General features: G+C 45.0%; 2 non-coding genes across 2 annotated transcripts; one reads left to right on the plus strand and one right to left on the minus strand.

Annotated features, from left to right (window-relative positions):
- Nucleotides 1-7,719: 7,719 nt before the first annotated feature.
- trnav-cac (transfer RNA valine (anticodon CAC)) lies at nt 7,720-7,792 on the minus strand. The gene has a single exon. It is a non-coding gene; the product is annotated as a tRNA-Val (tRNA).
- Nucleotides 7,793-13,480: 5,688 nt separating this feature from the next.
- On the plus strand, nt 13,481-13,562 carry trnas-gcu (transfer RNA serine (anticodon GCU)). The gene has a single exon. It is a non-coding gene; the product is annotated as a tRNA-Ser (tRNA).
- Nucleotides 13,563-14,082: the final 520 nt, after the last annotated feature.

Raw genomic sequence — 14,082 nt, forward strand, 5'->3', positions numbered from 1 at the left:
CCCTTGAGACCTCACAGTGTCCTGAACGGGAAGCAAAAGGTACGGAACTGGTCCCTCTATGGTAGTTTAACTTCCTCGTTCTGACCAGGAATCTGTTGACCAGAATTAGACAATAGACAATAGGTGCAGGAGTAGGCCATTCAGCCCTTCGAGCCTGCACCGCCATTCAATATGATCATGGCTGATTATTCCTAATCAGTATCCGCTCCCTGCCTTATCTCCATAACTCTTGATTCCACTATCTTTGAGAGCTCGATCCAACTCTTTCTTAAATGAATCCAGAGGCTGGGCCTCCACTGTCCTCTGGGGCAGAGCATTCCACACAGCCACCACTCTCTGGGTATTTTGAGCTGTGTACTCTGGTTCGGCACTCACCCATCAGCGGAAACATGTTTCCTGCTGCCAGAGTGTTCAATCCTTTCATAATCTTATACGTCTCAATCATATCCCCTCTCAGTCTTCTAAACTCAAGGGTATACAAGCCCAGTCGCTTCAGAGAAAGAGGAGAAGGGAGAGGTGAGGGGGAGGGGAGGGGAGAGAAGAGAAGGGAGGGGAGAGGCGACAGTGGTAAGGAGTGAGAGGAGTGAGTAGTGAGGAGGGGGAAGAGGGAAGAAGGGAGATGAGAGAGGAGAGAGGGAGGAGGAGAGGGGAAAGGGGATGAGGAGAGAGGGGAGGGAGAGAGGGGAGAGGATACAGTGGTGAGGAGTGAGAGGAGAGATTAGTGAGGAGTGAGATGGGAGGGGGAGGAGAGAGGGAAAAGGGGAGAGGAGAGAAGGAGGAGGAAGGGAGGGGGGTGAGGAGAGAGGGGAGGTTGATAAGAGAGAGGGGAGGGGAGAAGAGAGAGAGGACGGGAAAGTGTGCGGGAGGAGAGAGGGGGAGGGAAGGGGGTGAGAGGGGGAGGGGAGGGAGTGGGAGGAGAGTGGGAGGATGGAGGGGGGAGGAGAGCGAGGGAGAGTAGAGAGGGCGTGGAAAAGAGGGGTAGAAGAGAGAGAGAGGGAGAGGAGAGAGGCGGAGGTGGGAGGGGCAGGGAAAGATGGGGAGGATGAGGCAGAGAAAAGCAGGAGCAAAAGAGCGTGTCAGAGCGGGGGAGGCGGAGAGTGGGTGAGATGTGGGGTGAGGAGGAAGAGAGTGGGGTGTGTTAGCTGGGAGAGAATAGGTGGAGGGAGGAGGTGGCGGTGCGGAGAGAGTGAGTAGACAGCAGGAGGAGCAGAAGGAGGTGAAGAGGGAGGACAGAGTGGTTGGACGTGGGGAGGAGGAAATTGGATGATAGACAGAAGGGCAGATGGGTAGGACGGTGAAAGTGTGGGAGGAAAGTGAGGAGAGAATTGGGAAGATAGGTGAGGGCAGGGTGGCAGAAGAGAGGGGATAGGAGACTGGGGGAAAGAGAGGGGTGGGAAGATGGGTAGGAGAGTAACCCACCCAGACCTTTCTCGGTCTGGAGAGTTCACCTAGCCCATTGGGCTACTCTCCCATTACCAGTCCACCCTGACCTGCACACCATTGGACCGGGTGAGGAAACCCACGCAGACACTGGGGAAAATGTGCACACTACACACAGACAGTCGCCTTGGGCAGGATGTGAACACCGTCCCTGGCACTGTGAGGCAGCAATGGTAACTACTGAGCCACCATGCGACCCTAATGAGAGAGAGAGAGGGAGAGAGAGAGATGAAGTGAGAGTGGAGGGAGAAAGAGGAGAGAGGGGAGAGAAGAGTGAGGGAAGAGAGAGGGGAGAGAGAAGAGAGGGAGCAGCGGGGAGGATGAGAGGAGAGGTGAAGAAGGGGTGGAGAAGAGAGAGCAGAAGAATGAGAGTGTGAAAGAGAAAACGACAGAGGAGAGAGAAGAGAAAGAGAGAGCAAGAGAGAGAGAGAAAAGGCAACAAGGGAACAAGTGACCCCCAGCCCACATTCTGTCACAGACAGACAGAGACAGTCACAGATCAATACTCCCCCGGTCAGCCCGCATGGCGTGAGGGTAATGGCTGACTGAGCTAGGTTCAATTACTCCCAAAGTCTATCACCCAAATCCCATCTCCTCCCCAACCCAGTTCATCCTGTCAGCTCCCAACTTCCTCTACCTGGAACACACCTCCCCCAGGTATGGGATACACCAACAATCACCTCAGACTTTGGTACAGATCGTCAGGGAGGATATGATGGAGAAATTATATGCAGTGATTGGTAATGACTGAGGATGCAACACTCAAACGTCAATTATTTCCAGTTTGTGATGAATCAATTGATATTGTCAGATTTTGATTAAATGTTTCTTTGGCGTTTCCTGTCTGTGAATCTTCTTCACATATTCAAAGAAGTTTAATAAAGGCAATGCTGGTCCATGTGAGAAATCAGACAGACAAATAATTCCCTTAGTTTGATACTTTTGTGTATATATCCTTCCTTGAAGTCCTCAGAGAAAGAAGCTTACAAGATCCATCACTATTAGGGCAGAGAGAAAAGAATAATCAAAATAAAGTAAGAAATTGTCTCTAAACATGAACATTATTTCTCTCTCCCAAAAGGTGCCAGTCCTATTGGGTTCCTCCTGCACCCTCTCTATAATTTCGGAAACTCACATTATCGCTCCTCGAAGTCGAGGGTGATCAGTATACTCACAACAGAGATCATCATACATTGCGAAGGATGGGAGGTTCCAGAGAGGAGATAGGCTCATTCATTTACAAGAAAGTTTCAGGAGTGACTTATGATGCAATGGAGCAACTGGAGTTGAAGCAAGATGTGACAAAGCTTATTGGCTTATTATTGTTATAGGTAAGGAAGATGAAAACAAGTTATTCACATTAGCTGGGGGAAATGGACAACGAGATACAAAAATTAAGATTGTGGATAGATTGACAGGGAGGATTTGGTGAAGCGGTTACATAGAAGGGATTCAATATCCACTGTATCTTAATGGATTGCATTTGGACTGAACAGCCTGAAGTTCTGTATTTAATTTTCAGATTCTGTCAAGCCGTGTGCTTGAATTATCCCAGTACCAGAGTCATAGTGATGTAGCTCAGGCAGTCATTTTGAACGGTCTGGGTATCTTCTAACTTCCAGTTCCTTTCCCTCTGGGTGTTTGCAGACCCCTTAAGCTCTCTGACACTTTGGGTAATGAAAGCAGGAAAATTGGTGACAGACTCTGAAAACAGTGAAAGCTCCAGTTATTCCACCGCCCTTCAGATCCCCGCTAACCTTCCTGCTTTAGGGAAATCGGCACGCCTGGTTGGTGACAGGCTGTATGACTCCATTGGTCAGCAGCGGGCTGAAAGATAAAGTTTGGAAGTTTGACAACATCCAGGTATGGAGCTTTGGTTGTTCCAGATCAGACTATGGGAATACTACCCTAGCTCCATTTAAACCGGAAAATCCATGGCAAGATGGAATTGCAGCCCAAACCATTGATGATTCTGTGTTCCCTGGCTCCACATGGAGTAAAATAGGGACAAACATTGTTCTTTCCAGACCCCTGCTGTCAACTGAAAGTGGCCACTGCAGCTCCCTGCATAGCCCTGGGACACAGCTTACAGAAACTAACCCCCCCCCCACCCCGCCCCCTCAAGAATGGTGCTTCCCGTGTGAAAATCTTCACATTTAATACGGTAACGGTTGCAAGCTAACCCCGTCTCCTAGATTACAAACTGCAGGATTTTGTGATGAGAACAGTGTTATGAAGTTGAAGACGTGCCCTCCACCTTTAAATGAGAGTGAATGCTGTTGGGAACTGAGCGCTAACTAATACCTGTGATGACCAGCTCGCAGTCTCAGCGTGGACTAGAAAATTGGAAAGATGTAACGGTTGGCTGTGAAACAAGTCAGTTTTGTTTGCTAATTAAGAAAGAATTCCAATTTTACCAATCAATTTAAATTGTGCCTCAGAATACTAAAATCCAATCGCTCTTGAATTTAGTGTCTAGAAGTTTACTGCAGTACCGGGTCCTTCCACAATGTTACTCCCACTGACCATTCCCCATAAAACATGCCCAGGTTCTCAGTTGAGGAATTTTGCTGGGAACCTTTGCTCCTTGGCTTTGAACCAGGCCACCTGCCCAAGGAAAGCAAATGTGGTTCTGTTTTTAGTGGAAGGATCAGAGTCCAGGAACTCCACTGTGACACAGAATGGCCATCAGTGCTGTACACATCTGTCCATATTCAAAACCAGTTTGGCGACCACTGTGACAATGTTTCGCACAGAAATGAAATGGGATTGTATTCCGTTTCATCACGCAAACATGTATGAGCGAGCAAATTCAAAGCCAGGTTTGCTGACGTGAACAGCAAATTATAAAACTCTGCTCATGTCAGTCTGAAAGGCTGCCATCGGGAATAAGGCTATTCTTGCCCGATTTTGAAGTTAGGAGTTTTCGTGTATGAGGTGACTCTAACAGCCACTACACTACAGGAAATATCCCCGCGAGCAGCTGGTGTTCAGAGTGGGCCAGCACTAAACTTTACAGCCGTTCAACGCTTCATCTTTCTGTTTCCAGGAGCTGGTTATTCTCCAGCGTAACTGGCATCATTAAAAAAAATAAGAAAATCACGTGAAATTGCTCACAAAATATAAACAAAGATAGTGTCAGGGGTGCACAGTTTGGAATGTCGGGCGAGCCTGAACATGCTGGGACGTCTTACCCTTCATCGTCAGGCATGACCTTAAGGAAGGTTTGTCAACAGAAAAATTTGAGTTATTGATCTCTGCAATATGGGGCGAGTTAAAAACTGGAGAGCATAGGTTTAAGGTGAGACGGGTAAAATATAAAACGGAATGAGGCACCTTTCCCACACAGAAGGTTGTGCGGGTATGGAATCAGCTACCAGAGGAAGTGGAGGAGGCTCGTACACTCAGAAGATTTCAAAGGCAACCGGCTGAGCTTCTGGATAGGAAAGGTTTAGTGGGATAGGGGACAAATGCTGGGAAATGGGAGTTTGTTTAAAATGCATTTTAAGAGACATTGAAGCATGAATGCTGTTCTGGGGACAGTCCGAGGGCAATCAGCCATAAACAGCTCCCAGATCCTTCAGCGGAATTCCAAACTGCACTCCCAAAATGTATTGGAAACTTGGTGCACCGCCACCTCCCGGAAAGCTCCGAAATGAGGGAAAAGAAAGAACTGAACATGAACGGACAATGAAAAGTTAAGAGATTCCCAAACACAGTCTCGTTTAGATTAATTTGCCCATCCGATCAACAATGCGGCAGTGCCTGCTTCCTCCATCTCCAGGGCAGAAGGGAAGGAAATAAAAGAAATTTAAGACCATATGACATCACAATGTAGTGGAATTATTTTCCCATTCGCCGGAACACCAAATAATGGGAAGTAAAGTCACTGCAGGATTTTGTTTCACGACAGCGATGCAATACCAATCTCCGTTCTGTTTCAGTGAAAACAGTGAATAACACAACTTGGCCGGAACATGATGCAGCAGTAGAACCGCTTGAGGACGGGGACATTTCATGTGGGACGCAAACGTGATCATAACAGCATAAACACTGACAGGATAGAGAGTGTGCACTCTCCCAAATCAGAGGTACATTTCCAAAAGCAAAACCACATGGTTGTGTTGGAATTTAAACACAGCAGCATTTAACAGGCTGCAGTAAAACAAACAGCACACCCACAAAGGGCAGCGGTTGGATCTGAACTCGAGCCACCTGAGAGTTTGTAGTGAGAAAGCAGTTCCTTCGGTCACTTGGCCACGAAAGCAGCCACAGCTGCAGTGTATTGTCTTACACCTTCCATGGTGCTCCTGTGAAACATTAGAAGCAAAGTCACAGGGAAACAGTTCTGTGATCCCTCTCCTGCTGGCACAGCTGCAGGGATATGACCAACTACAATATCAATCTCGCAACAAACATTCAATCCAGCCAAAAATCATTTGATAGCTGGAATCAAGCTTCTGAGATTTGCTAAAGCCACAAATGTAATGTCTGTATGAGAGACTGTATATTCGGATATGATTGGGCAAAGTAACCATGAGCTGCATGATATTGCTGGTATTTGGATTGTTGCTTTGGTAAATGATTTCGTCTTCTGCTCGAAACAGGACAACTTTCAGTTTTTGAGGATATTAACAGAAGTCAAAAGGTGATTGCCCCACCCCACCCCAGAAGATGTCAAAGAGGTGCTAACTGCCCTTGAGTGCTCTTTGTTCTCGATGTGAAGAGCTCTCTGCCAGAGTCACCTTCATGTCTCTGGTTGCTGAGTGAAACACAAAGAAGGAGCCCCTCAATCCAGACAAAAATCAATGGTAAGCTGAGGCTACCTACTCAGACTCTTTTCAGCTACAAATGTTTCTGTGAGTGCGTGAGAGTATACGTTCGCTTACGATTTGGTCAAATCACCATGAGCTGCTTGACATTACTTCAATTTCGATTCTTGCTTTGCTCAATGATTGCTCGAAACAGGACAACTTTCACGTTTACACGGAACATGAAACACACCGGACGACAGGGAAAATGCACAAAGCTGAGCAGGCCGTGTTCCACATTATACCGTGCAGCATAGTTTCAGTCACTGTGTCTGTTTTGCAAAGAATGTTCTCCACCCTAAAACCGGAGGTAGCATTACAATCCGAGAACGACAGATCACCTTGTGAGGATGATATGACCTCGGGGCTGGTTCGAGATGCCACTTTCCTTGCCTTTTACCTTAACCGTGCAATTGGCTGCAAGGATGTTCACACCTGGACATGAGCCACATCGATACCGACTGAGTTGGAAACCTGTGTGGGAATCGACGAGAAGCGACTCAATAAATCTTGCTAAATTCCATGGTGCTTATTAGAAATGCAGTTTCTGTTCACCTCAATTTAAAAGGCAGTTTCTGAACATAGTAACTGAAGTCAAAAGGTAATTATCTCACCCCACCCTCACTCCGGGAGAAGTGCTAACTGCCCTTGAGTGCTTTTTGTTCTCGATGTGAAGAGCTCTCACGCCTGAGTCACCTTCACGTCTCTTGGTGCTGAGTGACTCACAAAGAAGGAGTTTCACCAGAGCTGCAACTGCCTCACTTTCCCAGTCGCTCTCCCCGTTTACAGTTTCCTGCTCGTCAGTGATTTCATGAAAACCAAAAGGATGCGATGTCATTCTGCAGCCTCTCTGTCAATTCCTCCGTTTCAGTTCCAACATGGCTTAGATCTAAGAGCGCACCTTAATACCAGCGGTGCTATGAAAGCACAGGTCCAAGAGGTTCCTCTGGGAGTGCAATTTCTTTCATTGCTGTTGCTGATTGAATGAGTCACTAACGTGCGAACTGATCCAAACCATGATTCAGCACCTCTGCTGCCAATTCTCGCACGTTGAATAACGACAGAGAGTTTCCAAATGAGGCCTTGCAGAGACGACTTTGGTTTACATTTGACAGACAGACTAGTTCAGGAATCAGTGGTGCGCTGATCAGTAGCACCAGCGCATCAGCTTCTTCCCTGTCTTTGAACCGGTCCGCCTGCGCAAGGAATGCAAATGCGGGACAGTTTTTCGTGGAAGGGATCAGAACGCGGTAACTACACTCTCAAACAGAATGACTTATGATCAGAACCAGGTTTTACAATGGTTCTGATCAGAACAAGCCTTTACAATGCTTTGCTCACTAATTAAATGGAAGTGCATCACATTTCACAAAGAGAGCAGATTTGTTCGAGCATTTTCGCAGATGGGAGAGCAAGCAAGAAAGCTCCGTTCTTGTCCGTGTAAAAGGCTGCAATTGAAGAACAAAGCAGTTTCTGCCCAGCTTCGAACTGGGGACCTTTCGCGTGTGAGGCGAACGTAATGACCACTACACTACAGAAACGAGCTTCAGCCGAGCGCGTTGCGGCTCTGTGGCATCCAGCACTGAAAGTTGAAGCCATTCTACGTTTCACCTTTCTTTTTCCAATAGCTCGTTGTTATCCAGGGAAATTGACATCTTGAAAAAGTCAAAAAATATAGACTGAAATTAGTGACAAAATATAGACAAGGATGTCGTCAATGTTTGGACTGGAGTGTGAAGTGGAATAAGCTGGGACAACTTTCCCGGCAGCATAACGGCTGCGACATGGTTTTATGGAAGGGTTGTAAACTGAGTATTTACGTGTTTTACACAAGCTAGGGTGAGTTGGAAACTCGAGAGCATAGGTTTAAGGTGAGTGGTCTGAAATTGACAAAGGACCCCGACGCACATTTTCCACTCACAAGGTTGTGGGTGTATGGAATGAGCTACCAGAGGGAGTGGAGGAGGCTATTGCACTCAGAAAATTGCAATGGTAATCGGATGAGTTTCTGGATAGGATGGGTTTAGAGGGATTGAGGAGAAATGCTGTGGAACGGGACTTGTTTAATTTTGGTGATGTGGTGAGCATGGATGAGATACACCGAAGTCTCTGTTTCCACGCGGTGTACCCCAATAACCTTGCGTTGCTTACACCGGTTCTAAAGGATTACTTTTCAGCGGAGCTTGTCGTCGCAGTCTGTAGCACAATCATTTAGTCTGTTCGACTGCTCACGGGAAAGGTAGTATTGTGAAACACTGCAGAAACGAACGACTTCCTTACTTTTGCTCCGACTGACCCATGCTTCGTGAAACTTTCCCAGATCCTCAGTTGAGGATTTTTGCTGCTGCAAGTTACCTCAGAACCCCTGTTAACTCGTAATGTATTGACCGAATCGCAAACAGAAAGCATTTAACACGGAACACAAACAAAACGGGCATACCTAATGCATGTTCAGACACAGCGAAGCATGAATGCTAAATGTGAGACAGTCCGAGGGCATGAGGCATAAAGTAATCTCACAACTAACAACAGGGCAATTCCAAACTACTCTTTCAAACATACTGCAGCCTTAGTGCACCACCACTTCCCAGACAATGCTGAAAAGAGAGAAAGAAAGAATATAATAAGTATGGGCCATAAAAAAGTGAATTTCACCAATCACAGTCTCGATTAGATTACCTTTCCCTTCCGGTGTCTCCAGGACGGAAATGCAGGAAATGGGAGAAATTCAATAACATATGCATTGGAAAGATTTTCCCATTCGCCAGAAAGCCAAATAACGATGAATCGACTCACCGCCGGACTTTGTTTCACAACAGCGATGAAATAACAGTATCCATTCGGTTCCAGTAAAACCTCAACTTGCCTGGAACATAAACCAATCGCTGAGCTGCTTGCGATTTTCTGCAGGGGAAGGCGAATAACATCATGGCAGCTGAGAGACCTGACAATACTCGGCACCTGTCCACAGTTAATTCTCCGAGAACATCAATGCAGCGGGGATCGAAGCAGCATTCGAGTTGATCAGCTGAAATGGCAGTGGTGGGATTCGAACCCACGCCCCTTTCAAGATTAGGAACCTGGATCCAGCGCCTTAGACCGCTCGGCCACACTACCAGACAGCCTGAGCGTCCATTTTCTTGCATTTCGAATTGTGCTCCTGCATAACCACACATGCAAAGTCACATGAAAAGGGTTCCATGGTCCCTGTCCGACTCGCACAGCAGCTGGTATGTGCCCGGCTACAATGTCTATTTCGCAGCAGATAATGAAAGCCCATCAATCCAGACAAAAATCAATGGTAAGCTGTGTCTATCTTCTCAGACTCTTTTCAGCCAGAAATGTATCTTTGACTGCGTGAGAATATATGTTCGGTAATGATTTGGTCAAATCACCATGAGCTGCTTGACATTACTTCAATTTCGATTCTTGCTTTGCTGAATGATTTCACCGATTGCTCGAAACAGGACAACTTTCACGTTTACACGGAACACGAAACACACCGGACTACAGGGAAAATGCACAAAGCTGAGCAGGCCGTGTTCCACATCATACCGTGCAGCATAGTTTCAGTCACTGTTTCTATTCGAGAAGCCACTTTCCTTGCCTTTTACCTTAACCGTGCAATTTACTGCAGAGATGTTCACACCTGGACTTGAGCCACATGGATATCAACTGAGTTGGAAACCTGTGTGGGAATCGACAAGAAGCGACTCAATAAATTTTGCTAAACTCCATGGTGCTTTTTAGAAATGCAGTTTGTGTCCAAGTAAATCGAAAAGGCAGTTTCTGAACATAGCGACAGAAGTTACTGCTCACCCCACCCCCACTCCGGAAGTGGTGCTAACTGCACTTTGTTGCTTTTTGTTCTCGATGTGAAGATCTCTCACGAATGAGTTACCTGCATATCTCTTGTTGCTGAGCGACTCACAAAGAAAGAATTTCACCAGAGCTGCAACTGCCTCACTTTCCCACTCGCTCTCCCCGTTTACATTTTCCTTCTCGTCAGTGATTTAAAGAAAACCAAAAGGATGCGATGTTATTCTTGCCAATGCAAGCAGATTGCTAAATCTTAGTTTTAAAATCTTGCTGCAACTGTTCTGATCTTAATGAAGGCACACATGGGATTCAGTGCAGTAATGATCCCCTAAACTGGAGAAGGAAATCCTTGCCTTCAAGAATACGTCCGGAATGTTCACTGATTCATCCCAGTGATGGCAGGACTGTCCTCTGGAAGCATATGAGTAAAATCATTCAATGTTCCATGGAGTTTCGAATGAGTGGTGAAGGGAAAGTCTCCATTCACAAATTAATCATTCAGTAGAATTCAATACAGGGACCCATGAAATGATGAACACATTGAAAAAGAACATGGACGTACGATACACAATAGCTAAGACAATTACTATGTGAAAAAACTTTGATTTCAGATCCACGGTGGCCTTTGGTGATGACATTTACTGTCCAGAACCAGTCTGCACTGGAATGACTGGAGACACACTATGAAGTATTTGAACTTGAGTCGCCTTTAGAAATAGCTGAGGCTCACTCAGGGCACGGGGAGTTAGAGATGTTGGCCTTACAAAACTTTCAAACATTTCATGGAAGAATAAAGGGAGTGATAGATAATTTTCGATCCTACGGAGATGATGTTCATGAACTGGATAGATAATAATTTACCTGAGTGGAGTTTATACATAGTGACGTCATATTTAAAAAGCAAAGAGTTCATAGTGTGACTGTAAAATCTTCAGGTCACCCTCAGTGGGAGCATTGTGTGTAATCCTTGTCCTCATGCTCCACCAACAACATGTGAAGAGGTTAGAAAGGACACCGACGCTGTTTCCTGGATAGCAAGATATTAGAAAGCCAAGTGACGTTGTTTACTGAGACATAAAAATATCAGAAAGGATGCAAACGGGATGATGGAAAGAATGAGGGAGTTTATTCACGAGATCTGGAAATGCTGGAGCAGAAACACCCAAGTTTGAAGTCAACAAATGAGATTTTCACATAACGTGAGGTTTGAATGACTAAATCAGGGAAATCCCCTCTTTCGAGTGAATCAATAACTTTAGTTAGAGCTTCAAAACCATTAGTGAATGATTAAGAAAAGTTTGAATGAGAGTTTCTTCCAATCAATACAGTTAGTTAAATCGTGAACGACTTTCCAGAAATAAAACGTAGAAGCTGATTTCACAGTGTTTTAAAAGATACACGAACAAACATACAAGGAGGGAATTTACCATTGAGAGGAAGTCAGTGTGGTTGCGTAAGAATTTCGAATTTGGTTGACTTCAGCCACAAAGACATTTCATGAACACGTAGAACTGATTAAGATTGAGTAAAAAACGTTCATGGATTGGTAAGGTGTGGCGTGTTATTCATGGTGAAACTCTGTAAATGGAGCTGATGTCCTAAAATAACTGCAGACAGAAGTTATATCCTAATCAGTCGGAATTGAATCGTCACTTGGAGACGCAACACCTACTTTAAAGATTCGACCACATTCACATGATGTTATGTGTATTTCGTACATTCTTTACTCCACCCAAGAAATGCACCAAGAAGATCTGTTATTTTGTATTGTTAACCCTCTGTACTTCTCTGCAGCATGCCATTGAAGATAAAATATGCTCAGGCCAAAATTCAATTCAATACAATATTCAAACGGTCCTATGTGATTTTTCCTTTTTGATTATTGCAATAACCTTTGCGACTTTGCAACAAAATGCATAACATAAAACCAGTTCAACGTTTATTTTCGCGAAATTAAAGCAATGCACATGGGAAACGTTATCCACCTGCTGAACAATCACCTTTGGCTCTCTCTCCACACATGTCTCTTCACGTTTTAACTACTTGCAGTATGTTTGTTGATCAAGGAGTTATTATCCAATAAAGGTCATTTCTCAATCCACAAACACGGGTATTTTCCCATAAACTTGGCTTTGCTCAATATCACCTTCTATCCGTACCCCTCAAGAAAATGAATAATTGAAGCTGCTCCATGTGAGGCTCAAACTTAAAACTTCAGCGCAGCACAGCCCACTATACTGGCACAGAGATACCATGCACTGTCACCTGCATCACAGGAGCAACACATTAATGCTTATCTCCAAGTTCCTGGTTGTACCTTAACGTTTGGGAAACCGAAGTTCTCTGATTCCATGGCTAGTAACGGGGATTTAACGATCATCTTCACCAGTGGTTCTGACTCCGAGTGAGGAAAATGGTGAGCTACTCATTGCAAAGATGGGTAGATTTTTGAAATATATAATTGCAACATTTGCCTTCACTAACCAATGAACATTTTATTTTGTTTTTCATCTGTAGAAATCTTAAAATCTTCATCTTTAACAGACTCAATGACAGATCTCCATTGTGTCTCTGGTATCAAATTCCAAAGTGTAAACCCCCTCTGAATTCTTCCACCACAGTCCGCTTTTTGGTAGTGTTCCTGTTGTGGGAAATGCACTTCCCCGTGTGTCAACTGCTGCTCCCAGCATTCTCTCTGGCACTGCACTAATTTTCCTTCTGACACTTGCTCACTGTGTTGCTGTGATCATACTTGGTGTTGCATGGCCCAGGAAAATGATACAGATCAAGGTTTTTGCATTGCTGAATTCAATTGTCTGTTTAGTCTTATTTAGGATTTTGAAAGTGTCTGTTCTATACAGAAGTGCTGGTCAAAAACATCTGAGCAGAAGAAAGGTGTTCTGAATAATGACATTGAGCACTATGCACTCTCCTCCAGTCTCGAAAACAATTCCTCACAGGCAATTTAATAGACAATAGACAATAGGTGCAGGAGTAGGCCATTCTGCCCTTCGAGCCGGCACTACCATTCATTGCGATCATGGCTGATCATCCTCAATCAGTATCCTGTTCCTGCCTTATCCCCATAACCCTTGAGTCCACTATCCTTATGAGCTCTAGCCAACGCTTTCTTGAAGGAACACATCCTGCTTTCTCGGGTTCTTCATTCTGTTGACTTCAAATCTTCACAGAATTCAACAGACTTTGTAACATAGTCTTTTCTTCATTTTTGCTTAGATCACTGTAAGCAGAGTGTCACAGTGGGAATGCCATTGCCCCACAACCCAGAGGTCAGACCATACTCTTGGGACCGTACTGTGCTATTTAGCATTTCACCAGAACAGGGAGAAATATCTGCTGTTCTGCATAATTTACGCAATTCACTTATTCATGCACGAGCTCATATACGTGACGAGGTGGCCGAGAGGTTAAGGCGATGGACTGCTAATCCATTGTGCTCTGCACGCGTGGGTTCGAGTCCCACTCTCGTCGCTGCTTTCAATGTTGCTATTTTTGCATGCTCACTCCTGTCTTATTGAAATTGGAACTCCAATGGTCAGTTTATATGCATCGACGCTATTATAAAATCTCAAAGAATAATTTGAGTCAGTTGCTTAAACTGCATTGAAACGTAGATCACATTGGGATAATGAAAAGTAACGCGATTTTCTTTTTCAAAGCTGCTGTGACCTTTTATCATATGAAAGAGATCCAGGAAACCAAAATACAAGAGATGCGAAGCGCATGTTTATGTAATGCGATTCTTAATGACTGTTTTTTCAAATGAAATCTGGAGCAGGTTGAGTAGAAGTGATTCATGTTGGTGAGAAGAGCACAGAAAGGCAGAACAAAATAATGGAAATATTTCAAAAGGGGCAGGGCGTGGGTGTTGGGGCACCGAGAACTGGCTGAAAATGCACAGAAGAGAATTGCAGATATGGGTGCCATGCATGGATACGGAGAGACTTTCACATTGGTCTCTTTATCGCCCGTTGCTCTCGCCATTGATGAA

This window comes from Hemiscyllium ocellatum, unplaced genomic scaffold, assembly GCF_020745735.1.
Source record: "Hemiscyllium ocellatum isolate sHemOce1 unplaced genomic scaffold, sHemOce1.pat.X.cur. scaffold_498_pat_ctg1, whole genome shotgun sequence".
Taxonomy (NCBI): domain Eukaryota; kingdom Metazoa; phylum Chordata; class Chondrichthyes; order Orectolobiformes; family Hemiscylliidae; genus Hemiscyllium; species Hemiscyllium ocellatum.